Raw genomic sequence first — 27,897 nt, 5'->3', positions numbered from 1 at the left:
GATAAAAAATGTTTTCTTTATTTTTTGTGTTTGTTTTTTATGTATTATTTGTGTGAAAAGTATTATAAACCTATTACAGTACAGTATTATATAGCCGATTGTGTTAGTTGGGTACCTAGGCTAACTTTGCTGGACTTATGAACAAATTGGACTTAGGAGTGTGCTCTTGGAACAGAACTCATTCATATGTAGGGGACTTACCGTAGTGCCAATATGTATTTGTAAATGAACTACTTAGTAAAATGACTAATGTGCATATTTAAATGTAGTCTAAAGTTGCCCACAGAGAATCAGCCAATTCCTGGTGGAAAAATAGTAAAGTAGCGTTTCTCCAGAGCTTTTCAATTGACTCTTTCTAAACACAAACATGAATCCTACTCCTGACTCAGTGTCTTTGGATTGTACTTTGACAATCAATCTTATGACTATGACCAAAGTATAATATTTATTCTGGGTAATATCTAACTTACTCAGAATACTTAATTTTTAAAAATTGGGGCCACTGGTAATATTTAATTTTTTAAATTGGGGTCACTTTATCCCAACCAGAGTCAGAGGATGGATTAGTCATATGAGAAGCCTAGACAAGGGTTTTCTGCATTTAATGGGCTCTTAGCTGCTGTTTAGACTTCTTCACCTTTCATAGGTAACAGTGATTATTGGCCGAAAGTGTGGGAACATTAAAATTTCAGAACATTTTTCAGTTAAGAAAATTTTATTTCTAAAAGGGTGATTCCCCTTCTTAGAAGTCTGAATTTTCAGAGATAATTTTCATCAAGGAAAAAAGTGAAAACGTTATTTAGTTCAACAAACTTTTCTCTATTTCTATAAAAATTGCCTCAAATTCTGTTTTGTATAAGATTAATATTGTTTCTTGAACTTTCTTTTTGTTAGTATTTGCCTAGTACCTCTTTTCCATGCCTCTAATTTTCAAACTTCATGTGTGGGTTTGTTTTGGATATTTGTCTTATAAGAATCACATAGTACGGGATTGTTTTAATCCAATCACACAAACTTAATGGATGTGTTTACTATATTTACATTTATCATGATTACTGACATTTTTGGAGTGACTTCTCCTGTTTTATTTTGCATTTTCTGTTTACCATCTTCTTTCCTTGATCCTTTTTCCCCTCTCCTGCCTTCTATTGGGTGAATAAAGATTTCTATGGTCCCTTTTCTCCCTCTACAGGTTTGGAAGTTACAGACTGTAACTCTACTCTGGGTGTTACTTTTAATTGTTGAAATACATACTGCGACAGAGACTGGCTAACTGTTCATAAAACTTATTCTCCTTCACAGCTGGGCACACAGCTCAGCTATCTTTGCCAGCCTCCCCTGAAGTTGGGAAGGTAGGGCTACTGGACTGAGCGCTAGCCAAGCTGGTGGAAGGTGTGTAGAAGTGAGGAGTGCCACTTCTGAGCTCGGTCCATTAGAACCTCCATCTCCCCCCACCCCCACTCTTTTTCAGCTGTATGTCAATGCCCTAGGGAACTTTCTGAACGCCTGTGTCGAAGATAAAGCATTTATGAGTCTGCTTTGTTGAATGATAATGTGGAACAGAGACATCCCATAAACTATCTCCGCCCCTAATTGGAATATAGGTTATCAAGAAATAGATTGTGTTGAACCACTGATTTTCCACAGCTAGAGTTACCTTAATTAATACTTCACTATAAATGTTCATTTAAAATTAGACTCATTTAGTATCTCTGACTAGCACTTAAACAAGAGCTTAACATGATGTGACTACCCACTGGACTCCTCTTTTATCATCTTATTATTATTTAGAACTTCTTTTCACATTCTTCTTATTATTTCTTATTGTATTATTTTCACAGTCATTAATTAATTGCATTTATTCACATATTTTTAGCAAATTTTGCTTTCACTATTGACTTCTATTAGATGTATGTTGAAGCTACTCAATCTAACTTTCATTTCTCTTAAACTGCTTTTTGTATTTTTATAACTCATCATTTCTCTGTGCTGTATTCTGGTGGAATTCCTCAGTGTTATGTTCCAAACCATTTATTCTCTTATCAGTTAAGACCAATGTAGACTTTACCCTCTCTGTTGGATTTTTATTTCAATAATTACATTTTTTATTTCCAAGATTCCCAGTTTGTTCTTTTCCATATTCATCTGTTCTCCTTTTTCATTTCTGCCTATTTTGCTTCAAGGTCTGTATTTTTTTAATATTTTAAATATGGTTTCTCTATCTTTGTTATATATTTGGAGCAGATAGTGAATTCCAAAGAATGAACTTAACACACCATTTTGACCAAAAGTTTATAGTACGTGAAAGTACAAACAAATAAACCTAGAATATAATAATTCAACCACAGTGGAATTTTTGTCACTGTTTCTTGTTTGTTTTCTCATTCAAGTTCAGGACGACAGGTTGGAAAGATCAGGAACGTGTTAGGCATTTTCCATCCAGTCATTCAGGGACCTCAGCTTTCAGAAGCACTGCTGCCTTCAACATAAGGTTTCCATAGTTGCTCTGCATGTCGCCATCCCATGGGATCCCATGGGAAAGCCCATGGAGGAGCATTTGTGAAAGATTTTATGAGCCAGGCTTGGAAGTATCACTCATGACTTCTGTTCAGATCCCACTGGAGTCAGCATGGTCATATGACCCAGCCTAACCACAGGCTGGAAAGTACAGTAGCTGTGCCTCTCTATATCCTGCTACTAGAAGTGGAATGACTTTTAGTAGGCACCTGGTACTTTCTACTACAATTCCCAAAGGGCCACTCCACTGAAAATGTGTACTAAATATTACAGTGATGTCTTCTAGTACTCTCCAGGATCTTAAAATACAAACAGTATCAAATATCTTGAAATTCAAATATACAACTTTTGTATTTCTTCCTTTAAAGTAACAGAAGTGTCCCCTGAGGTCACTTTATGCTCATTCTTAAGCTCACAAGATGGCTTACAACAAAGCAGATATGTTGTTGAAATTCTTGATTCGACCCTAAAGTTGTGTTTCTAGTACTCCCTCCATCAACCATGGAATGTGACCCAGGAGAGTCACTCCCATAGAAAGTCTCCCTAAGGTACATCTTTAGACTGAGGTTCCTATTTCTTTTTCCCATCTGTGTATTTTATATAAGATATGTTACCCCAAACTTATTTATGAAATCTTTTCTTCCAATCAACTTCTGAAAGTCTCATTTTCTTATGACACCAAGAAAGAACTTTAACTGGGAACTCAGCCAAGTTATAATAATAATAATAGCAACAATTTATTGAGTGCCCAATATGGAGCAGGCACAGCTGTGCTAAGAGCCTTCACACTCATTTTCTCACTGAGTTCTCTCAGCAATCCTGAGGATGCTCATTGTTATTACCATTTTATAAATGACCAAACTAAGGCTCAGAGAGCTGGGAAATTTGTTCAACGCCCCAGTTAAATGTGGCTGAGCTGGGACTCAAAGCCAGGACAGACTCTAAATCCTACAGTCTGCTTTACAAACTACTTAAAGACTTTCTAGGTAAATGGATGCTCTATTTTAGCTAAGATTTCAACTCCAAATTACTATCAGCTCCTTTTCTTTGTTGAGCTAAGCTGTGCCTTGTGGGCTTCAAGAATCTCTCTGACCCATTTAGAATAAGATCTAGACTAAAAGTAAACCTTTAGTAACCTGGCCCATGACACCTTTACCCTTAGCCACATTTGGTAGTTCTTGGCTATTAGGATCTTTTTGCTCTAATGTTAAGAAAAGACAGGAAAACAGAAAGCACCCTCTCGCTAAGACTTTACTCTATCATCCAAAGCAGGATGACCCTGTAGACTCCCTAGACACCGAAGGCATGGGAGACAGGAAAGGCAGCAGAATGAATCATGAAAAAGAAAGACCTTTGACTGTATTGTACACCTTTGTATTAAAGACCCATGATATGACCTTGATAACTTCATTTTGCCCTTGGCCAGGCAAGAGCTTCTCTATCTTGGAAAGCAAGGTAGGAGTGCCGTGAACTCCCTCTTGGAACACAGCTGACTAAACATTTTTGTCTCCAAAAGTTGTGATATTGTCCCCCTTGGGAGAGAATGTCCTAATTGAGAATCACTGTGACTTCTCTATATCCAAACCAACCAAGATTCTGGTTTTTTGCAATTTGTGTTATTAAAGCAACAGGTTTCCTTTTCATTTTCAGGTGTAAATCTAGGTACTTTTCAAGCCATACATGCATCTCACCACAAAATCTGATGTTATTGCTCCATGGTTGAGAATCACTGCTCAGAAAGAGAGAGTAAATAATCAGCTGTTGTACTTTGAAATATATTACTTTATGAATTTGCCTTAAAGCCTTAGAAATTTGAGACTACAGGATGAGGTTACATAGAGAATTTCTCTTAACGTAAAACTGCTGAAAGATCTTAGTAAGCCCGTGGCATTTCTGTTACGGATTTTACTATAAATAACTTTAATTCCCCATATACAATAAGCCCAATAAAACTGACATTTATTGAGTGCTTATAAGTGCCAGACACTGGGCCATGGGCTTTCATGTTAAGTGGAGGGGAGTTCTCTCTTTTCATTAACCACAGCAGCAAGTCCATTAGCAAGTTCTGTTGGCTCTACCTACAGCAGATACAGAATTATTTCATTTCTCTCCATCTCCAACCACCATCCTTTCCAGCCTGGGTCACTGTGACTACATTCTCACTAGCCTCCCTGCTTCCATACTTAATGCCTTATAATCCATTCTCTAGAATACGTTTTTGTACCACAAATCAGTATTACGCCACATACATCATCCTCATCCTCCTTACACATACACAACCCACTCACACCCACACAATACCCTGGCTTAAAACCCTCAAGTGGCTAATTACAGCACTTAGAATAAAATCCAAATTTTCCCCAATTTAGAAGACCTAGTGATTGTTCTTATCAAAGGGACAGTGAGGGGCGTGCCCCTCTGCTAGTTTCCCTGGTAACTAATGAGCCCACCTGACATCAGTTCCCATATAACTTGTCATCTCCCCTTCCCCCAACCCCCCCCCCCACCAGCAAAGACTGCCACCATGTCCTGCCCGCCTTCCCCCGCACACGGCAGGGTGTTGCTCCAGGATCTTGATTCAGACATGTTAAGATCCCTCTATCCATTAAACCATTGATGTCTCTGTTGCTGACTCTGGGCTCTTTCTTCTGTCTTGAAGCTAGGCAAGCACAGGCCTTGTAGGCCTGCAGGGTGCAGCCCAACACCTATTTAGTCTACTCTTGCCTACTTTCCCAACCTCATCTCATACCACCTTCCTCTTTGTCAGTTACCCAACCACAGTAAATTGTGTTTTTCTTGAAACACCAAGCTCTTTCTACCTCCTGACTCTTGCCCTCAGTTCTCTCTGCCTGGAATGTTTACCTTGCTCATCCTTCGACAGTTGGCTCCTTATCATCCAGCTCTCAGTTCAAACATCACCTCCTCAGAGAGACCTTCCTTGTAGAGTTGCCAGATTTAGCAAAAATACAGGTCTTGCAAGTAAATTTGAATTTCAGATAAACAATAAATAATATTAAGTATAGGTATATCCTGTGCACTATTTGGGACATACTCATATTTTTTTTTAATTCATTGTTTATCTGAAATTCAACTTTAACTGGGATTACTGTATTTTATCTGGCAATCCTACTTCCTGGACCATCCAATCAAGAGTACCTGCCATGCAATGTCAGGCACTCTCCATCAAGTCCTCTGGTTTCATGTTCCTAACTCACCACTACCTGATATTATTTTGTTTATTTGTTGTTTGTTTTTCCCATAAGCTTTCTGTATTGATATAAAATTCAAGCTCACTATAATCAGCCAATTTCTCTTACCCCGTTTATTCTTGTCCAGAGTTCACTCAAGTCTGGGGGAAGCTTTAATGCACAGAATGATAGATAACCAACAAGGACCTACTGTATAGCACAGGGAACTAAACTCAATATTTTGTAATAACCTAAAAGGGAAAAGAATCTCAAAAAGAATATATATATATATATATATATATATATATGTGTGTGTGTGTGTGTGTGTATATATATATATATAACTGAATCATTTTGCTGTACACCTGAAACTAACACAACATTGTAAATCAACTATATTCAATTAAAAAAATAATAATAAATTTTTGAAAAAAGAATGACCTTAATATATGACTCTGAAAATGTAAACTTATCTTCATTTTTAGGATATCATTTTAAAAAGCCTTTGATGGGGACTTCCTTGGTGGTACAGTGGTTAGGAGTCCGCCTGTCAATGCAGGGGACACAGTTCGATCCCTGATCTGGGAAGATCCCACATGCCGCAGAGCAACTAAGCCCATGCGCCACAACTACTGAGCCTGCACTCTAGAGCCCGTGTGCCACAACTACTGAAGCCCGTGCTCCACAACAAGAGAAGCCACCACAATGAGAAGCCGGCGCACCGCAACAAAGAGTAGCCCCGCTCTCCGTAACTAGAGGAAGGCCGTGCACAGCAACAAAGACCCAACGCAGCCAAAAATAAATAAATAATTTTTTTTAATTTAAAAAAAAGAACTATTAAAAAAAAAAACTTTGATGGGTTTCTATATTATCAAATATATTTGTTAATTATAAAACTTTTTTTAAGTTACATAATTATTGATCCACAAATGAATAACTTTATTTTAATGATATATATAATTTATCAAATTAAGCTCTTGACATTTAGTAGGAAAAAAGTATATGCCATAAAGGTTATATTTGGGGGAATAAAAAAAAGAAAAGAGAAGAGAAGCAATACCGTCAGCAGAGAACAGCCTTTTAAAGGAACCTAAATGATAAATAATTTAACCACACGGTATGCTTGCACTTAAATATCTCTTTAGTCATTTCCAGGATTATCAGTTCTCCTGAACTTCTATTCTATTGTTCTGATTATGAAAAATGTATCCATATCATCCTACCCACAAGGCAGATAGAAAAGTAAGAACTACTACTCCTTAGATGGGATCTAACAATGAAAGTATTGAAAAAAAACAAATTTAAAGAAAAAATTGATAAAATTCTAGTGTCAAAAAATGTGTGAAAAAAGTTACATGAAAGAGGAAATTTCCCCTAATAAGTATGGCAAGTTTTTGATGAAACGACACAGAGCTGTTCATCACAGAAAACCAAAAACAAAAAATGCGGGATTAAAGTGGTTTTACTTGCAGTCAGATTTCATATAAAAACCAGAAAGTAAGATTGGCAGATTTCGCTCTCCAAAGGGACACTCCAAAACTTTTGTGGGACACTCCCCAAAAAAATGTTTGCCCAAGCCCTCTTAAATAACATACACATGAAGACTGTGTCTATTTGCAGATCCCAAAACAACTATTTTTCAAACAAAATGTTTCTCCTGACCATCATAAAGACCAGTTTCTAATCACTAGATTATGTTGGCAATAGCCGTCATTAAGATGAATGGAAAGGCACAACAATTCTTTTTTATCACGTCTTTGCCCAGAAAAACACATCTTAATGTAGCTGTTATTTTGTTTTATGATAGGTGAATATACACTTGAATAAGATAATGAGCCTATAAAAACGCTTTATGCATAGTGCTATCTTAATGTCTGACTCTGAAAGTGTAAAACTTGTCTTCATTTTTAGGATATCATTTTAAAAACCTTTGTTAGGCTTCTATACTATCAAATATATGTGTTAATTATAAAACTTTTAAAAATTACATGATTATTGACCCACAAGTTAACAAATATCTTTATTTTAATGATATATATAATTTTATCAAATTAAGTTCTTGACATTTAGTAGAAAAAATGTATATGCCATAAAAGTTATCTTCACAAGAATCAAAAAAAGAGAAAAGACTTTAAAGTTTGTTTGGGATAGGTACGTATATGTGTGTACATGGGTATGCGTGTGTGAAACTAAATGAAGAATCTTTGAAAATGACTTTATTAGAAAGTGAATTAGGAATGAAATGACTTAAGAACCATATCAACTTATTCCTAAGGGTCACTTCTCAGTAGTAAAATTTTTAATTCAAACCCATTAAGATGCTAACCTTAAAGAAAGAAAAAATTTTAGTGTATGTATAACTCATATATTTTTTTGATCCACAGGAGGCAATATGGTAGAATGGGTACCATCAAGAACTCTGGGGTATAACATTGGTTCAAATTCTGGATACCTCACTTACATTCTCTTAGGTGTGGGGAAAATTATTTAACTTCTCTAAACCTCGGTTACATCCTTCTCAAAACACAAGTGTTTATCATATCTCTACATCACATTGTGATTAGACTAAATGAGGCATCGTATGTTAAGCGTTTACTTGGTGCCTACCTCACACCAAAGCTTCAATAAATTTTACTGTGTTTGTTTATCATCATTAAGGAAGTCTGCATATCAGCCCAATAAATACTATGAAATTTACCATTTATAAGAAGAAGAAAGTAAAACAAATAACAAATTTGACCACAACATTCAGATTCGATCAATGCATTTTGACCACCTACTGGATACCAAACACAACCATACTTAGTGAATTTATATGCAATTTTATTTATGATAGTGTAAGAGGTCATAAAAATAATGATACAGTTAGAACTAATTTTCACATATTTAATTTCAATCATAATTAATAATAATTAATATCATGCATATGTCATAATAAAATTTTCCCCCAAAAAAGATGCATTTTCACATTTGTGTCCATACAACATGATAATATGGTTAACTGACAGAATATAAAGGCTTTGTAATCATGAATGAAAAGTAGGGGCCACTGAATAATGGATAAAGCTTGCAATGAAAACTAAGAGAACAGCTTCTAAACTCAGCAATGTGACAACATAAACTTGACCTCATCTCCTTGGCCTCAGTTTTCTGACATTGCACTAGATATTTTCTCAGGTTGTTTCCAAGACTGACTCTAGGCCATTAACTGGAATTTGCAAAGTAGAGCAAAACATCAGTAATTGGATTTCAACCCAAACACAACGTCACAGTGGCTTACCAGCTAAAAGCAAGAGATTACCAGCTAAAAGCAAGAGAAATGTGGGGTCTGCCATCTGGAATTGAAGTATGACAATTCTCTGTAGCTGAAAATCAGGCTTGCTCTCCACTCCTGATGATGTCTCTTCTCCAACCAACTACAACGGGTGAGCGTTCTCATGAGTGTGTCCCTCCACCTTTCATTCATAGGCGTTCATACCTTTCTACACACCAATAAGCCATCACCAAAAACTTTTGGGAAAATCAGACAGCTGAGCTTCAACAAGAAGCTCTAGCCTACTTCTGATGTGCAATGGAGTCAGCTGTCTCCAATCGTGAATCAAAAGTATCTCCTTTGAAAATGTCACCTACTCAGAACCCAATCAACTGAAGATTTTCCTTTCCACTGTCAAGTGAAAGAGAGTTCCCACTAACCACCACCAATTTTTTGTTCAAGAAATTTTGAATTGGGCTAACTTCAGCTTTGTCATCATGCTTGTATCAAGCAACAATTAAATAAATTCTGTTGGCATCCATTTCCTGAAGTAATGAAGTCCTGCTCTGAAGCACATAGGCCTTGTTGTTAGTCTCACTGGAGCAATCGTTCTAATGCAAGAGACTCCAAAATTCAAATGCCAAGAGTCACAGTAGTTCTATTATCCTACCTGAAAATTAAAGCTTTCATCATCCACAAGCAGTACCTATCAGGCTTAAAAAGTAATAATAATTTTATAGATAGCTTGTGGGAAGTAGCCACATAGCACAAGGAGGTCAGCTTGGTGCTTTGTGTCCACATAGAGGGGTGGGATAGGGAGGGTGGCAGGGAGACACAAGAGGGAGGGGATATGGGGATATATGTATACATATAGCTGATTCACTTTGTAAAACAATTATACTCCAAAAGATGTTTAAAAAAAAAAAGAAAAAAAACTTCCCCCTTAGAATTGCTTTTGCTGCATCCCATAGGTTTTGGGTCAAAGTTTGGAGAAGATGATTTTGTCTGCCTGACAGTCATAGGTCCCAAAGGAATAATCTGCACTTTGGGGACAAAGCTCATCAGAGAAAAAAGCAGAAACTTTAGAAAGTCACCTAGTTATTAAAATAGACTATTATACTTTAAAAACTCAACTGGGATCCAAAAATGGGCAGAAGACCTAAATAGACATTTCTCCAAAGAAGATATACAGATTGCCAACAAACACATGAAAGAATGCTTGACATCATTAATCATTAGAGAAATGCAAATCAAAACTACAATGAGATATCATCTCACACCGGTCAGAGTGGCCATCATCAAAAAATCTAGAAACAATAAATGCTGGAGAGGGTGTGGAGAAAAGGGAACACTCTTGCACTGTTGGTGGGAATGTAAATTGATACAGCCACTATGGAGAACAGTATGGAGGTTCCTTAAAAAACTAAAAATAGAACTACCATACAACCCAGCAATCCCACTACTGGGCATATACCCTGAGAAAACCATAATTCAAAAAGAGTCATGTACCAAAATGTTTATTGCAGTTCTATTTACAATAGCCAGGACATGGAATCAACCTAAGTGTCCATCAACAGATGAACGGATAAAGAAGATGTGGTACATATATACAATGGAATATTACTCAGCCATAAAAAGAAACGAAATGGACTTATTTGTAGTGAGGTGGATGGAGTTAGAGCCTGTCATACAGAGTGAAGTAAGTCAGAAAGAGAAAAACAAATACAGTATGCTAACACATATATATGGAATCTAAGGGAAAAAAAAAAAAAAAAAGGTCATGAAGAACCTAGTGGTAAGATGGGAATAAAGACACAGACCTACTAGAGAATGGACTTGAGGATATGGGGAGGGGGAAGGGTAGGCTGTGACAAAGTGAGAGAGTGGCATGGACATATATACTCTACCAAACGTAAAATAGATAGCTAGTGGGAAGCAGCCGCATAGCACAGGGAGATCAGCTCGGTGCTCTGTGACCACCTAGAGGGGTGGGATAGGGAGGGTGGGAGGGAGGGAGATGCAAGAGGGAAGAGATATGGGAACATATGTATATGTATAACTGATTCACTTTGTTATAAAGCAGAAACTAACACACCATTGTAAAGCAATTATACTCCAATAAAGATGTTAAAAAAAAAAAAAAAAAAAAAGAATTCCTGAGCTCAAGCAGCTTGCAATCTGGTAGGGGAACCAAATGAGTAACTAAATAAACAAGATGAAGAGTTAAAAATAAAAAAAAAAAACAGAAGATACTAATTCTCTCACGATTCTTGAGGCTAGAAATCCAAAATCAAAGTGTCAGCAGGGCCATGCTCCCTCTGAAAGCTCTACAGGATCATTCTCCCAGTTTGTAGTAGTTTCAGGCATTCCTCGGCTTGTGGCAACACAACTCCAATTTCTGCCTCCATCTTCACATGGCCGTCATCTCTGTGTCTGTCTGTGTCCGAATTTTCCTCTTCCTATAAAGACACCAGTCATATTGGATTAGGGCCCACCCTAACCCAGTACAACCTCATTTTAACCTAACCATATCTGGAACATCCCATTTCCAAACAAGATCACACTCACAGGTGCAAGGGTTAGGACCTGGGGAACGTAGTTCAACCCATAACACCACTCCTTTCTCTAATTATACTGGCGATGTAAATGCCGCAGCATGAAAATGCAAACAGGGAGGAGAAGTTTGTTAAGTAATTGAGGCTGGAGAGGTATCACCCATATGTGATGTTACAAGTGTTGATATTGTTTGCACCACTAGTCTACGAGTTTCCAAAGGGTCGGGACCGGAAGGATTGGACTGGCAGGGCAGATGGGGATTAGAGAGCGCCGATGGGAGAATTGTCCCCACTTCTCAGAAAATTGTTCAGGCTTGAGCCCTAAAGCAGTCACTTTGTGCTCGCTGAATAAGATAACCCCCTCAAGCAGCCAAGTCATCCTAAGGAGCTCTGATCCTACACCATGTGGTTACGTAGCAACAATCACATCCTAATAATGGCCATCACTTACTGAATGCTTCCTGTGTGCCAGGCATTTGTTAGGTTTCGCGCTTTATGAATTATTTCATTCAGTCCTCACAAATTATCCTTAACTCTCCAATTGTAACGATGACTCCTACCTATTCTTCCCCTCACCAAAACAGGAAGAGAAGCACTGCTAGCTTTTCTTTATTCCTCCCATTCACAGTGATGCTGTCATCTTTTGTACCTACCTTCAACCCCATGTGTAGTGTTATTCTGTGTATAAGAATAATCATGAAAGACGAGCCATGTTCCATCCACCCTTCCCCGATACGGTGATCTTAGGAGGCCAATATAAACTAGCAATGATTTTCCTCAGTCATTATGGATTCAACTTGAAAAATGGAAGGCACCAAAACATATGTGTTTTTGTTCAAGAAACTAAGATAATTGAAATGATTTTATAACTTAAATGATAAAGCTGTAGTCATTAAAACCATAAACAGAAATTAAGATTGTTTCAGGCTGCAGTTAATCCAGGTATTTCAGAATATAACCTTGTTCCTTCAAGCTATTTTTCCACACTTGCCATACTTGTACTAATTTGCAAAACTTAACTATTGGTCTCTATCTGTTATGTTTCCAAACGAATGCTGTTACAGAATCAGCCACAAACAGCTAAAGTTTACCTTGTGACCCAAAGATCTGGGCAGCATGGGCTGGTTCCAGGGACCTGCTCTGGATAGTTTACTTAGGGTCCCCTGCCCAAGGTGACCTGTCACGTATGCTGTAAATGCACCTGCCTTCTTATTAGATGAAGCCAGAAAGCTTAAGGAATGCCTCCCAATGCTTTTGTGTGCTGGAAAAACTGAAAAGTTCATTATTGGAATCTCAGATTTAAAAGGGTCAGCTCGACAAACTATTCATTCTCCTGTAACATTACCGGCTGAGTAATTGTGTAGCCCATTCTTAAATAGTCGCTTCTCCCATTCAGAGGCACTCTGTAGCATTCTTCATTATGTTGAGCTGAAACCTATCATCTTAGTAGGTCCACTATTGGACCTAATTCTACATTCACCACCTAATAACTCTTCAGATGTCTGAGAACTGCTCTCCCATGTGTCTTCTCTTTTCATGTGCCTTCAGCCATGATGATGAGGCATGGTTTCTATTTCTCCCATCCTGGTCATTTTCCCTCTTACTACGCATCAGTCTCTATTTAATACGTGGCACCACACCATGTTAGGTGTAATTTGGCCAATATAAGCAAGGCACGACTACTTCTTCCCTTATTCTGGACACTATAATTTTCCTGATGCAATGATTAACAGAGTTGGCTTTCTTGGTGGCCATATGTTGATTCACATAGAAGTTATTGACATCTGCTAAGTCATTTTTAGTCATATTTCCTTATCTAACAGTTGTGTAATTTATTTAGTGAAAAAAATATAAAACTTACATTGATTTTCATCAAATATCATCTTAATAGATCTTGTTTATAGTTTTGTGTTAATTCTTTCACACAATACATTCCTACTACTTATCTAATGCAAATTCAATTTCTATCAAATACATATTCTGAGGTCACTGACAAAATTTGAACAGTTTAAAACCAGTAGAGGAATTTTGCCACTATTTCCCTTGAGCTCAAATCAATACATTTACAGTTACTTTGGGTATAGTCTGTTAGTTACACATTCATCTAGTGGAACAAACATCCAAGTCACATTTCTCCTACATGTCTATAAAAATGTTGTGAGAAACACACCATTTCTCTACTCTACTTTTTTATACAAAAGAAAGCATTAATATAAGCCTGTTACACAAAATGAGCTAGTTTTGTGAATGCACACTGGTTCCTAGAGGTCACAACAAGCACTCTTTTAATGACACATTCTAGAAATATTCCTGAGATTAGAACAAAACTGACCATCTAACACCCACAAATTCTCCCTCTGCCCCTTTGAAAATCAAAACCATGTTTATTCATTGCCATTCTATCTGCTCTAGTACCTCAAAGACTACTCAAAGAAAACTAAAATAAGAGGGGTTTTTCAGTTTGTTTGGCTGGTTGTCTCAGAATACTAGGGCCTAATTCATCAAGGAAAGAAATAAAGAAAGAGGAAAAGAAAAGAAAAAGAAAGGAAAGAAGGAAACCACTAGAAGTCACTTAACCAGTTTCTTCACTCTTCCCGAAAATCTGTTTTCTCTCTCTAGTGAACATTTCATATTTCTAGTCTAAGTTTCACTTTGCTTGACAAAGATGTTAAAAACAAAAAGATAGTTGAGAAATTCTGCTTTCTATAACACCCACAAGCATTACACTTCCGTAGACAAATACTTGCCAAAAGATTAAAAATTAAAAAAGAAAAAAAATAAGGGAGAAGCAGGCCTTCCTAAGCATGGCACCAAAGGCAGAAATCATAAAGAAAGTAAATTGCATACTTAAAAATTAAAACCTCTGTACCTCAGAAAATGTCATATAAACAAAATATTCAGGAAAATGACAAACTCTCAAAATGTTTGCAAATTAATATTTTCATAAAGGTTTGATAGCTTCCTATATAAAGGGTTTTAAAACTCAGCTGGAAAATATAGACACAACAATAGAAAAATATATAAAGTTCAAGAGAAGGAAATTGAAGGAAAGAAGGAAGGAAGGAAAGACGGAACCAATAAACCTATTTTAAAAATCTATCTTTATTAACTTTCAAATAAATTGACATTTAAACAAAATATTTTATATTTAACAAATTAGGAAATTAGTTTGTTTTGTTAAATACAAAATACTTTGACTTTCTTAAAAGTCAAAGATCTAGAAACATTGACATTCTCATGTACACTGTGATACACTGGAGCTCTAAGAAGTAATTTAGTATTTATCTAAAACCTTATACTAAGTGTTTTACGTGTGTTATCTTATTTGATGTGTCTTCAAACATTCAGTTCTCCTATAGCTAAAGTTTATCTTATGAACCCAGAGATCTGGACATGAAAAGACACTAAGATTGACAGGGTCAGTTTGTCATGCAGTTCTTGTCAAAACTACTCATTTACCAGGTCAGTTCTCATACCTACTGGGAAATGAAACTGTCAGCAACACAAGTCATACATTCCTCATTAGATGTTCTTGGTTTAGCCTAAGAAGACTTCCAGTGTATGTCTTGACTCTTGACAGAGTGCTCATGAATTAAAATACCCAACCTAATGTCAATCTTATATTTTGAATTAGAGGCACATTAATCACTTTTTTCTGTCTGTTCAGATAGTCTCTTAATATAATTTCAAAATGGTAGTTCTTTTATGATTCTCTTATTCATATCTTAATTATAATTTTCAACAGTGTGTGTCAACTCTGTGGTGGATTTCCACCTAGGTACTTTGTATGTAGGATACCTCTTCTCTCCTGTAGAGCAAATCTGTATCCCATAGGTTTTGGATCATTGTGTTTTCATTGTCATTTGTCTCTAGGTATTCCTCTTTGATTTCTTCAGTGATCTCTTGGTTATTTAGTAACGTATTGTTTAGCCTCCATGTGTTTGTGTTTTTTGTTTTTTTCCCTTTAATTGATTTCTAATATCATAGCATTGTGGTTGGAAAAGACGTTTAATATGATTTCAGTTTTCTTAAATTTACTGAGGCTTGATTTGTGACCCCAGTTGTGATCTATCCTGGAGAATGTTCCGTGTGCACTTGAGAAGAAAATGTAATCTGCTGTTTTGGGATGGAATTTCCTATAAATATCAATTAAACTCCCTGGTCTATTGTGTCATTTAAAGCTTCTGATTCCTTATTAATTTTAATTTTGAATGATCTGTCCATTGGTGTAAGTGAGGTGTTAAAGCCCCCCACTATTATTTTGTTACTGTTGATTTCCTCTTCTATAGCTGTTAGCATTTGCCTTATGTATTGAGGTGCTCCTATGTTGAACGCATATATATTTATACTTGCTATATCTTCTTCTTGGATTGATCCCTGGATCATTATGTAGTGTCCTTCCTTGTCTCTTGTAACATTCTTTATTTTAAAGTCTATTTTATCTGATATGAGTATTGCTACTCCAGCTTTCTTTTGATTTCCATTAGCATGGAATATCTTTTTCCATCCCCTCAGTTTCAGTCTGTATGTGTCCCTAGGTCTGAAGTGGGTCTCTTGTAGGCAGCATATATATGGGTCTTGTTTTTGTATCCATTCAGTGAGCTTGTGTGTTTTGGTTGGATCATTTAATCCTTTCACTTTTAAGGTAATTATCAATTTGTATGTTCCTCTGATCATTTTCTTAATTGTTTTGGGTTTGTTATTGTAAGTATTTTCCTTCTCTTGCGTTTCCGGCCTAGAGAAGTTCTTTTAGCATTTGTTGTAGAGCTGGTTTGCTGGTGCTGAATTCTTTTCGCTTTTGCTTGTCTGTAAAGCTTTTGATTTCTCCAACAAATCTGAATGAGATCTTTGCTAGGTAGAGTAATCTTGGTTGTAGGTTCTTCCCTTTCATCGCTTTAAATATATTGTGCCACTCCCTTCTGGTTGTAGAGTTTCTGCTGAGAAATCAGTTGTTATCTTTATGGGAGTTCCCTTGTTTGTTATTTGTCATTTTTCCCTTGTTGCTTTTAACACTTTGTCTTTAATTTTTGTCAGTTTGATTACTATGTGTCTCGGCGTGTTTCTCCTTGGCTTTATCCTGCCTGGGACTCTCTGTACTTCCTGGACTTGGGTGGCTATTTCCTTTCCCATGTTAGGGAAGTTTTCGACTATAATCTCTTCAAATATTTTCTCAGGTCCTTTCTCTCTCTCTCTTCTCCTTCTGGGACCCCTATTATGTGAATGTTGTTGCGTTTCATGTTGTCCCAGAGGTCTCTTAGGCTGTCTTCATTTCTTTTCATTCTTTTTTCTTTATTCTGTTCCGTGGCAGTAAATTCCACCATTCTGTCTTCCAGGTCACTTATCTGTTCTTCTACCTCAGTTATTCTGCTATTAATTCCTTCTAGTATACTTTTCATTTCAGTTATTGTATTGTTCATCTCTGTTTTCTTGTTCTTTAATTCTTCTTGGTGTTTGTTCTTTAATTCTTCTAGGTCTTTGTTAAACATTTCTTGCATCTTCTCAATCTTTGCCTCAATTCTTTTTCTGAGGTCCTGGATCATCTTCACTATCATTGTTCTGAATTTATTTTCTGGAAGGTTGCCTATCTCCACTTCATTTAGTTATTCTTCTGGGGTTTTATCTTGTTCCTTCATCTGGTACATAGTCTTCTGCCTTTTCATTTTGTCTATCTTTCTGTGAATGTGGCTTTCATTCCACAGGCTGCAAGACTGTTGTTCTTCTTGCTTCTGCTGTCTGCCCTCTGGTGGATGAGGCTATATAAGAGGCTTGTGCAAGCTTCCTGATGGGGTGAACTGGTGGTGGGTAGAGCTGGATGTTGCTCTGGTGGGCAGAGCTCAGTAAAACTATAATCTGCTTGTCTGCTGATGGATGGGGCTGAGTTCCCTCCCTGTTGGTTGTTTGGCCTGAGGTGACACAGCACTGGAGGCTACAGGCTCTTTGGTAAGGCTAATGGCGGACTCCATGAGGGCTCATGCCAGGAGTACTTCCCAGAACTTCTGCTGCTAGTGTCCATGTCCCTGTGGTGAGCCACAGCCACCCCCTGCCTCTGCAGGAGACCCTCCAACACTAACAGGTAGGTCTGGTTCAGTCTCCTATGGGGTCACTGCTCCTTGCCCCTGGGTCCTGATGTGCCCACTACTTTGTATGTGTCCTCCAAGAGTGCAGTCTCTGTTTCCCCCAGTCCTGTTGAAGTCCTGCAATCAAATCCCGCTAGCCTTCAAAATCTAATTCTCTGGAATTCCTCCTCCGGTTGCCAGACCCCCAGGTTTGGAAGCCTGACATGGGGCTCAGAACCTTCACTCCAGTGGGTGGACTTCTGTGGTATAAGTGTTCTCCAGTTTGTGAGTCACCCACCCAGCGGTTATGGGATTTAATTTTATTCTGATTGCGCCCCTTCTACCATCTCATTGCGGCCTCTCCTTTGTCTTTGGATGTGGGGTATCTTTTTGGTGAGTCCCAGTGTCTTCCTGTCGATGATTGTTCAGCAGTTAGTTGTGATTCTGGTGCTCTCACAAGAGGGACTGAGCGCATGTTCTTCTATTCCGCCATCTTGAACCAATTGCTGTTTTTAATTTCTATAATAAGCCATTTGATAGCTTTACCGAGATGGCTTTTTCCCTTCTGCTTCATATGCATCTTGAATTGTTCTTCCTGAGGATGAAGGAAATCATTCAAGAAAGAAAGCCAAAAGAAAATGATTCCAGGGAGACAGACAAGATTCAGAAGTCAAAGTCAAGTTGTGGGTGAGTAGAAATTTTCACTGCAAGTTAAAAGAAGTGAAGAAACTCTGTAGCACTGGAACAATTGAATAAGAATACAATGTTACCCACAGAAGACTAATTCAGACCTTCAAAAAAGAGGCAACAGCCAGTTCTACATGAAACATGAAGCAGGCCACACACACACAAGGAATAGGAAACATTGTCACCATCCCAAGATAAAAGTAATAGGTCATGTAGCTGCTCATTTTCTATTGAAAAAAGGCACAGTAGAGAGGTATCTGGCATATATCAGAGAAACAAAGATTAACATTCTATAATACTTCACAAAACACTTTCACATCAATATCACTTAATACTCCCCAAAACCCAGCAAGGCACATATTATCTTGCAGTTAAGAAAACTTTCTTAAAGTTGTTAGGTCACTAAGGCTAATAAGCATTAAAGCTAGAACTCTAACCAAGCCTTACAAAACTAAATCCTATCCTTTTGCTATTATATTACTAAGCTGACTGCTCCTGAAGAGAAATCAATATTGTAAACTGATAAATATTAAAAAGACTCAAGTTTCTCACCAACCACCTCTCCCAGACAATTCATCAGTAGTAAGTGACACAAACAATGAAATCAGTCAGAATAAAAAGTAGACAAAAAATCAAGTGGGTAGATTATGGATATATGATTGGGGGGGTGGGGGTATGAAATGAACAATTTCTTTTGTCAAGGAAATTAACTTAACCATTAATTTTCCTGCTGAAGTTTCCAACCATCATCTATAATATTTGTGCCTTTGAATAACCTGAACTAAGCAATTTTGCTGTGAGTCTTTACTATGAACTGAATTTATTGTCCAGATAATAGACATACTTTCATTTGTATACCTAAAGTATAACCCCAAGATATCACAATAAGTGTGACCAGGAAGAAATATAGTTCAGTGTTTGCTCTTATGCTCATTCATTAAATAATTAAATATTGTGTATCTTAGAGTTAAGTAACATTGATTTTAAAACTAGCAACATATTAGTTCTGCATGAATTTTGGACAAGAGCCACACTGTTTCATTGGAATGTTGAATTTTAAGTCTGAAAGGAAAGAAATTCTGTGTTTCAGGAATGGGCTGGACTAAAATTGTTTTTATAGCATAATTTGGCAGCCATTTAATTCTGTCTCTTTTGTAATACCTCAGAGCACCTGGTAGAGAGAGAACGCTGACCCCAGAATTGAAAGGGAAATTGAAAACAAAGACATCTGGTCTCCCTAATGACAGCCACACTCTGCTTTGCTAGCACTTGCCTTGTCCTCCCAGTGTGTTCTGAGAATTACATGGGAGCCCCGGCTCTCTGGAACCCAAATTCAAAACTATAAATTTTTGTGGAGAACCCCAGACTTCAGACAAAGTTTCTAACACTCTTATGCCAGAGAGAAGCTGTTTCTAATCTAGTACATCTCACAAACAACATTCCTTTTACGCGGTGCTGAAGAAGTGCCAAATTCTGTACTTCTGCGTGCTGTTTTTGCAACATACAAAACCAGATTCTGTGATAGGAGGTAGGCCTCTTTTATTTTTGCCATCATTTTAGAATATTTAGTCTTAACTAAATATCCTAAAATTCTTCATTTGTCTAACAGCTTTCTGGTCAGTCTAACTTACCCCACCTCCAACATGCTATAGAGAGACAGCATTGGACTAAGAATCAAGAGTACTAAATTCTGATACCTCGTGTTCCATTAAGTAGCTGTGCAACCTTGGAAGTCACTTAACCTCTCTGGGCCTCTTTTTCTTCCAGTGCAAAATGAGAAATCAGACTAGATCCATGGTTTTCAAGCTATTATCCTTGGACTATAGAAACAAGGGTTCTGAAACAGCAAAGGATTATCAGCCAAAAAAAACAAAAAGAGAGAGAGAAGGAGAAGAAGAAGAAGAAAAGAAGGAGGAGGGGTTTCCCTGGTGGCGCAGTGATTGAGAATCTGCCTGCTAATGCAGGGGACAGGCTTTCGAGCCCTGGTCTGGGAAGATCCCACATGCCGCGGAGCAGCTAGGTCCGTGAGCCACAACTACTGAGCCTGTGCGTCTGGAGCCTGTGCTCTGCAACAAGATAGTAAGGCCACGATAGTAAGAGGCCTGTGCACCGTGATGAAGAGTGGCCCCCGCTTGCCGCAACTAGAGAAAGCCCTCGCACAGAAACGAAGACCCAACATAGCAATCAATCAATCAAATCTTTAAAAAAAAAGGAAGGAAGAGGAGAAGGAAAGGAAGAGTAAAAGGAGAATGCAGAGGAAGGGAGGAGAGGGATGATGAGGACACAGAGGAGAAGGAAACTTATTCCACCTAAGGGATCCATCTATTGCTTTTATCTTTTTTGTAGATTAAGGCTTTTCATGAGACTCTACATAAGACTTTTTTTTACACTATCAAAAAGTAGTTCTGTTGCTGAAAGAGGTTGAAATGATCTCTGGGGTTCTTTCCAGCTCTAAAATTCTGTTAATTATCATGACAGCTACCTTTTGCTACAATTTATTTAGTGTGTCCTATGTGCCAGGCCCTTTTCATCCATTACTTTTATTTAATCCTCCTGACAACTCTTCAAGGTATTCATTATTCCATTTTCCTTTCCCATGTCTTACAGTTTATTAGGTAAGGAGCCAGAATTTATACCAGTATCCGTCAGGTCCAAAGACCATGTCTTTTCTATTCTCACTATAGGATTCCATGATTGCTGTTAAATTTAAAATCTTTAGGAAAATTACTTAGAATATTAACAGGGTGTGACTGGCAGAATAATGACTCCTCAAAGATGTCCATATCCTAATCCCCACAACTTGTGAAAGGGACTTCACAGATGTGCTAAGTTAAAGAACTTGAGACAGGTAAATTATTCTAGGTTATCAAGGTGGGTCCCGTAATCACACGGGCTCTTATAAGGGAAGAAAGAGGCAGAAAAGTCAGAGAAAGAAATATGATGGAAGCAGAGAACCAGGATAGTGCAGCATGGGAAAGACTGGACCAGCCATTGCTGGCTTTGACGATGGAGGAACAGTGCCAAGAGCCAAGAATGAAGGTAGCCTCTAGAAGCTGGAAACGGCAGGGAAACATTCTCTGCTAGAACCTCCAGAAAAAACGCAGCCCTGCCAACACCATGGTTTTAGCTCAGCAAGATAATTTTGGACTTCTGACCTTCAGAACTGTAAGATAATAAACTTATATTGTTTAAGCCACTAGGTTTGTGGTAATTTGTTATAACAGCAATAGGAAACTAATACACAGGGTACTATTGAGTGGTTGTCTGTAATTTTCTTTAAAGGACTTCAGCATAGATGGTGTGATATTGGTATCATGTGATATAGCATTATTAGGTTGATTACAAGCCAGGTACAATTCAGTGCTTTAATCAGGAATTTGTACTCCAGAGGAGGCCAGCTAGCTCTATACCCTTAAGGCCATATTCCCAAAGTAGATGTTACAAGTGCTCCTGTTACCAGTTTCACTGATCATCAGCAGATGTTTTATTAATTCGCATATTTCATGTCAAGAATAGGATCTTATTGGTGAAATCAGTGGCTTGTCAGTTAGCAGAGTGAATGTTAGAAATACATCTTCATTTGGTGAATGTAAAGAATTCGTGATATGTGGATTGGCTAAATATTTCAGAAACATTCACCAACCTTGAATGAACAGAGTAGAGTATAAGAATCTAGTGAGACCTTTAGCTTCAGCCCCTCAGGATGGTGCCTATGGCTTGATCTCTAAATGGCCCTGTTATTAGAGAATTTTTGGTTGACTAATAACAACCCTAAGAGAATCAGAATCCTGCCTCTAAAATGTCATCCTGTCTGCCTTGAGAGAACCATTCTTGCAAGGTAGTATCAAAGCACCAGAAAGATCAGAAACCCGAGCCTTTATCAGCACAGGATCTATGAAGCATTCTATGCCTGCTAGCTAATAAGATTAGTTTAACAAAGTCTATTTGTGTGGCCTGGATTGGTCTAAGACATATTTCATTTCAACAGCTATCATTCATTAATTCGAAGAAACCTAAAATCAGGGTGTAATTAAATTAGTCTAGGTCATTTGGTGACAGTAGTCCATTTGCAGGGGCTACTTACATTTGGAAAACATATAACTCAGTATTCTTGTTTATTTGCAGCAGTACAGGCGTGTTCTATTACTAATGAGATCTGCAGTGATAACTGTGAAAGGCTATTGTTTATTAACAACAATTACATTTCTGGGCTTTCCTTCACTAAATTATATTTTAGGTGTTCCAGTAGAAGTGACACAGATCTTCATGAGAGACTCCTCTGAAAATATCCCACAAGCTATCACCATGGCTGTTTGAGATATAACCATCTATATAGGCAGTAGCGAGGCCATCAGCCTTTGTACAATGTTCTCAGTGAAAAATTTCTGTCCAGTTTACAGGCACGAAGGTAAAAGGCCAAAAAAAATTGTCAAGAAGCCTGCAGGGGGCGCTAAGGAAAAAAAGAAGCAGCTACGAGCTAAGATAGAAGAAAATTTGGCACATGTGAAGATCTGCCAGATTTCAAAAAAACCACTTGTTCTACCTGTCTCATGGTCTCTCGAGGAAAAAAAAAAAGTTAAATAGCAAACCCAAGCAAGATAAAAATATACTTGACAGAGCTTTCCCCACGTGAAGGCACACTGATCTGTAAGAAAGGATGAAAGTAGAATAGATGATAGAAAACTTGATAAATCAGATTTTTCACACACATGAAAACCACCCTAACAGATGTGTCATTGCAACATATTGTTTCAATTCTTTATTCTCTGCATTATTTTGAGGGGAAATTTCCTGGCAAAATGCCTGTGATGGCTACCAATAGGCCATATGGAAATTATAAACAAAACGTCTGTGTTTGCTTCCACACACGTGAGCTAGTCTAAATGATTTAATTAACTTTAACAGACTTCTCAGTCAAAAAGAAAAACTGTGGAGTCAGTTGTTTGTTTTGCTTCACAGAATGTTAGCCTAGAAAAAAAATCTTAAAATACGTCTATTACAGCCCTTTTATTTTACTAAGTAATTAACTTGCCTGAGGTCACAGAGCTGGTTAGTGCCAAAATGAAGTGATCGTTCTATACCACCATTGTTCTGTCATATCTGTCTGTTGTATTTGTATTACTTGGGTATTTTCCTTTTATTAATTTACATAAAATTTATAGTGCGTCTGGTAGCAGTCTAAATAAGACTCCTTTCTTAATTTGCTGACATTTAATAAACAATAAATTGTATTTTCATTGTTGAGACATCCTTTGTTTCTATTCAAATACTACATGCAACATAGTTTCCCACTCTTTCCCACCTGCCTTCCTTTGCCTTTGATTTTCCATCTGCTTGGAATGTCATTGACTCCGTTCTCTGCCTGGCCAACTCTCTTCTCCGTGAAGACCTAGGTCACTTGTCAGTCCCCCTGCAAAGCCTTCCCTGAGTGCCCCAGGAAGAGTTGGCCACTTGTGTTCCCTCTTCACATCCTCACATAGTGTTCCTCATGCAGGTTTTAAACATCTTTATGCATCTACATCTCCCACTCAATCATGAACTCCTTAAAGTCTGGGATTGTTACTAAGCATTTTGTTTCCTGCCCACCCTCTACCTTATTCCTTAGCACTTAGCACCCTGTTGATTATCTAACAAGGCCCAAAAGTATATTACATCTTGGGAGATAAAGAGACACATTTTAATGTCATTATAACAATTATCAATATTTTAAATGGAAAAAATAAATAATAATAAATAAAATTCATTCATTATGTAACATGTTAGAAAAGGAAGTAAGATGTAGACCCTGCCCCACAGAAGCTCTAGTGGAGTCAAGTAAACAGACAGAAACACTTGTAATATGGGTGTCAAAACTATAAAACTCTACGTGACTAGCTTCAAAACCTTTTCTCCCTGTTTGGTTTTCTCCCATTATTTTCACACTTTAATACCAGAATTTAGTGACTATTTTTTAAATTAGCTAGCCAATGATCTTCTTAAACAGAATATGGATTTGAGCAGTAGCATACACATATGTCTGTTTACATTTGCGTAATTTCATTCCAAATTTACATTAAAAACTATTTTGGTGGATGTGGTCGGCACAATAATGGCACCCAAAGATGTATATATCCTAATCCCCAGAAGCTGTGAATATGTTATGTTACATGGCAAGAGGGAATTAAGGTTGCAGAGAAAATTAAATTGCTAATCAACTGACCTTGACATGGAAAGATTATGCTGGATTATCTGGGTGGGCCCAGTGTAGTCACAAGGGCCCTTAAACAAGGAAGAATGAAGCAGAAGAGTCAGAACCAGAGAGGTGACATCATGAGAAGGACTTGATCAGCTAGTTTTGAAGACGGAGGAATGGGCCTTTGAGCCCAAGAATGTGGGCAACTTCTAGAAGATGGAAATGGCAAGAAAATGGATTCTCCCTAAAACCTCCAGAAGGAATGCAGCCCTGCTGACATCTTAATTTTTAGATACAATACTCATTTTGGACTTCGGACCTCCAGACCTGTAAGATAATAGATGTGTGTTGCTTAAGCCACTAAGTTTGTAGTATTTGTTACAGCAGCAATAGGAAATTATACAGTGAGAATCTAGTCATATATATAAGTACCTCCATAACTGAATAAAAGTGGCCAGCACTTTTGGATGACCATATTTCACAAATCACTAAGATACCTTCAGGGATTTTTAACAAATATATTATCAATTTCAATTAAATTTTTCTTATTTATGGCAAGGCATCTGATTTCCCTAGTGAAGATTAGCTTATAAAACTAATAAGATGTCAATAGTATCAAGTATCACAAAACAATGATCAGGCACTCCACTGCTAAATCTCTTCAGAGATATGGAAAGGGAAAGAATTTTTAGAAATAATTATGAGATTTGAAAATTGAGTAGTAAAAGGAGCAATACATAAGATCATATTTTTATTAATAATATGTATTTTATTCTATAAAGAAAAAAACTATGTTCCAATGTGAGTTACTCTGATACGATAATTTTCATAGATTTTTTCCACCTACATAACAAATATAATAGAGAAAACTCAAACAACCTCAGCAACTATGATATATTTCTCCTCCTACGGCCAGTGTTGTAAAAATAGTCTCCAAAACTTTTTGAGAGTTTGTAACCATCCTGTTAAAATGACATATTATTATTTCTTTTAATTGACAAATACATACATGACCAGTTGTCCTTCAACTGAACGTTTTGGCCTTGGCTCCCAAATCCATTTCACAGCTCTTGGCCCACATACAAGTACATAATTATTTGAGATTGTGAATGATAAGAATAAGTGAGTCCTGACAGCAAGCATTTATCTATCATTCTCTGGCACTAGATCAGTTAGTAATAGTAGTTACTTTGATTTTCATGGTCTGGATTTTCAAGTTCCAGTTATGTTGATCAAAAAAAAAAAAAAAAAAATTCATGCTCAACCCTCACCTTCCAAGTAAGTCAAAAGACACCAACAACTGGTATTTAAGTTATGCATTTGTCTTAATCTGTTTGGGCTGCTACAATAATATACCACAGACTGTATATCTTATAAAAACAGAAATTTACTTCTCAGGAAGGTTGGAAGCTCTAGAGGCTGGAAATCTGAGATCAGGGTGCCAGCATGATTAGGTGAGGGCCTTCTTCCATGTTCCAGGCTTTTTGTTGTATAACTACATGGTAGAAGGGTCAAGAGAGCTCTATGGGATCTCTTTTGTAAGGGTACTAATCCCGTTCATAAGGGCTCTACCTTTCATGACCTAATCACCTTCCAGAGGCTCCACCTCCTAACACCATCACATTAAGCATTAGGATTCCAACATATGAATTGGGGGGTGGGGGGGGGGGCATAAGACCATAGTAACACACTAGACAGCATACAGTATTATCAACTTCTTCCTCAGTGTCACCCTCTGTTTTATCTCTACCCCAAATCCAATTAGTCACTGTCAATTCTATGCAGCACTGTTTCTCAAGTTTAATCCCCAAGTCGACCCCCATTACCAAAGTTTTACTTCAAGCTGTTCTTTCTCTTACCTCTAATCTTCTGATCCAGTCCATTGCCCATATCACCTCCAAAATCTTCCTTCTTTGCTTTGAAACTTCTATTTGCTGCCAGTTTCCTACAGAATAATCATTAAATCCTTTATCACAGCATACAAGACTTCCTCAGTTTGATGGCAACCTACTTTTCCAGCAGTATTTCATCATTTTTCCCTACCTCCTACCCTCCAGCCAAATAAAACTTTCCATTATATCCTTCAAACACGTCACACCCTCTCATGATTTGTTGCCTCTGCACATAGTGTTTCATATTCAGGCATTCTCTGCCTGGCAAACTCCTGGCATCCTTTTAGACTTGCCTCAAATGGGGATCTTTGAGAGGTCATTTCTAGTTTCACTAAGTGACTCCTTCTCTGTGACTCCATAGGTTTTTGGATTCCTCTAGTTATCACACTGAATTATAATTATACTTTTACATACTGTCTGAATGAAATACAAACCCTTGACTTGAACTGGGCTTCTTTTAAATGAGACTAAATACTAAATAATTATATTACATCTTCCTCTAGTTTTTGGAAAATATATAGGTTATGTAATGGGAAGCCCTATGGGAAGGATGCCAAGTCAAAGATTAAATTTATATTTCTTTTTCTCTTCTTTAGCAAGGGAAGTGCCAGTTATAGCTACAGTGTGTGTGTGTGTGTGTGTGTGTGTGTGTGTGTGTGTGTGTGTGTGTGTGAAGAAAATTATATATAGGTCAAAAAAATCACCTTGGGATCACTAAAGACAGCATCCTTTGGAAAGTGGGCATAGAGGAATAGCTCAGTAATCTGGGGGAAGGGGTATTTGTTTTCAAGGGCTGCTGTAAAAAATTACCACAAACTTGGTGACCTAAAACAACACAAATTTATTTTCTCACAGATTTGGAGGCCAGAAGTTTGAAATCAGTTTCACTGAGCCAAAAACAAGGTATTAGCAGAGCAGCACTCCATCCAAAGGATCTAGGGGAAAATCTGTTTTTCCATCTTCCAGGTTCTAGGGCTGCTGGCATTCCTTTCCTTGTGGTTACAACAGTCCCATCACTGCTGCTGTGGTCAGATGGTCTTCTTTTCTAGGTGTATCTTTTTTTTTTTGGCCATGCCATGAGACATGTGGGATCTTAGTTCCCTAACCAGGGATCAAACCCAGGCCCCCTGCAGTGGAAGCACAGAGTCTTAACCACTAGACCACCAGGGAAGTCCCTCAAGGTGTGTCTTAAAATCTCCCTCTATTTTCCTCTTATAAGGATACATGTGATATAATCCTGGATAATCCAAGACTATTTCCTTTGTCAAAATTCTTAATTTAATTACATCTGCAAAGACATTTTTTCCCTTACAATCTTTGGTGGCCATTATTCAGACTAATATGGGGCGGGGGGGGAGGGGAAACACCTTTTCCTGATTAAAAAGAAAAGAAGGAACAGGTATTGCCAACAAAAATGGCAGAGTAGGAAAATCCGAAATTCCATCCCTCCAAAAAGTATTACTACTCATAATCACCTTATTTGGATCTCTGGAAACTAATCAAAAACTTACAACAACCAGGGGAATACTTAGTGAAGAAAGAAGCTGATAAATTGCAGTATTTTAAGAATTTTCTGT

General features: G+C 37.5%; 1 protein-coding gene across 1 annotated transcript in view; it reads right to left on the bottom strand.

Moving 5' to 3' along the window:
* PTGFR (prostaglandin F receptor) overlaps nt 1-26,411 on the bottom strand; it is a 196,828-nt gene extending 170,417 nt beyond the window's left edge. Inside the window, exon 1 of the mRNA XM_068540167.1 lies at nt 26,288-26,411. The gene's annotated coding sequence lies outside the window, so the exon portion shown is untranslated. The remainder of the gene's footprint in view (nt 1-26,287) is intronic.
* Nucleotides 26,412-27,897: the final 1,486 nt, after the last annotated feature.

This window comes from Eschrichtius robustus, chromosome 3 (assembly GCF_028021215.1).
Source record: "Eschrichtius robustus isolate mEscRob2 chromosome 3, mEscRob2.pri, whole genome shotgun sequence".
NCBI classification, from domain to species: Eukaryota; Metazoa; Chordata; class Mammalia; order Artiodactyla; family Eschrichtiidae; genus Eschrichtius; species Eschrichtius robustus.
This window is presented reverse-complemented; position numbering and strand designations above follow the sequence as displayed.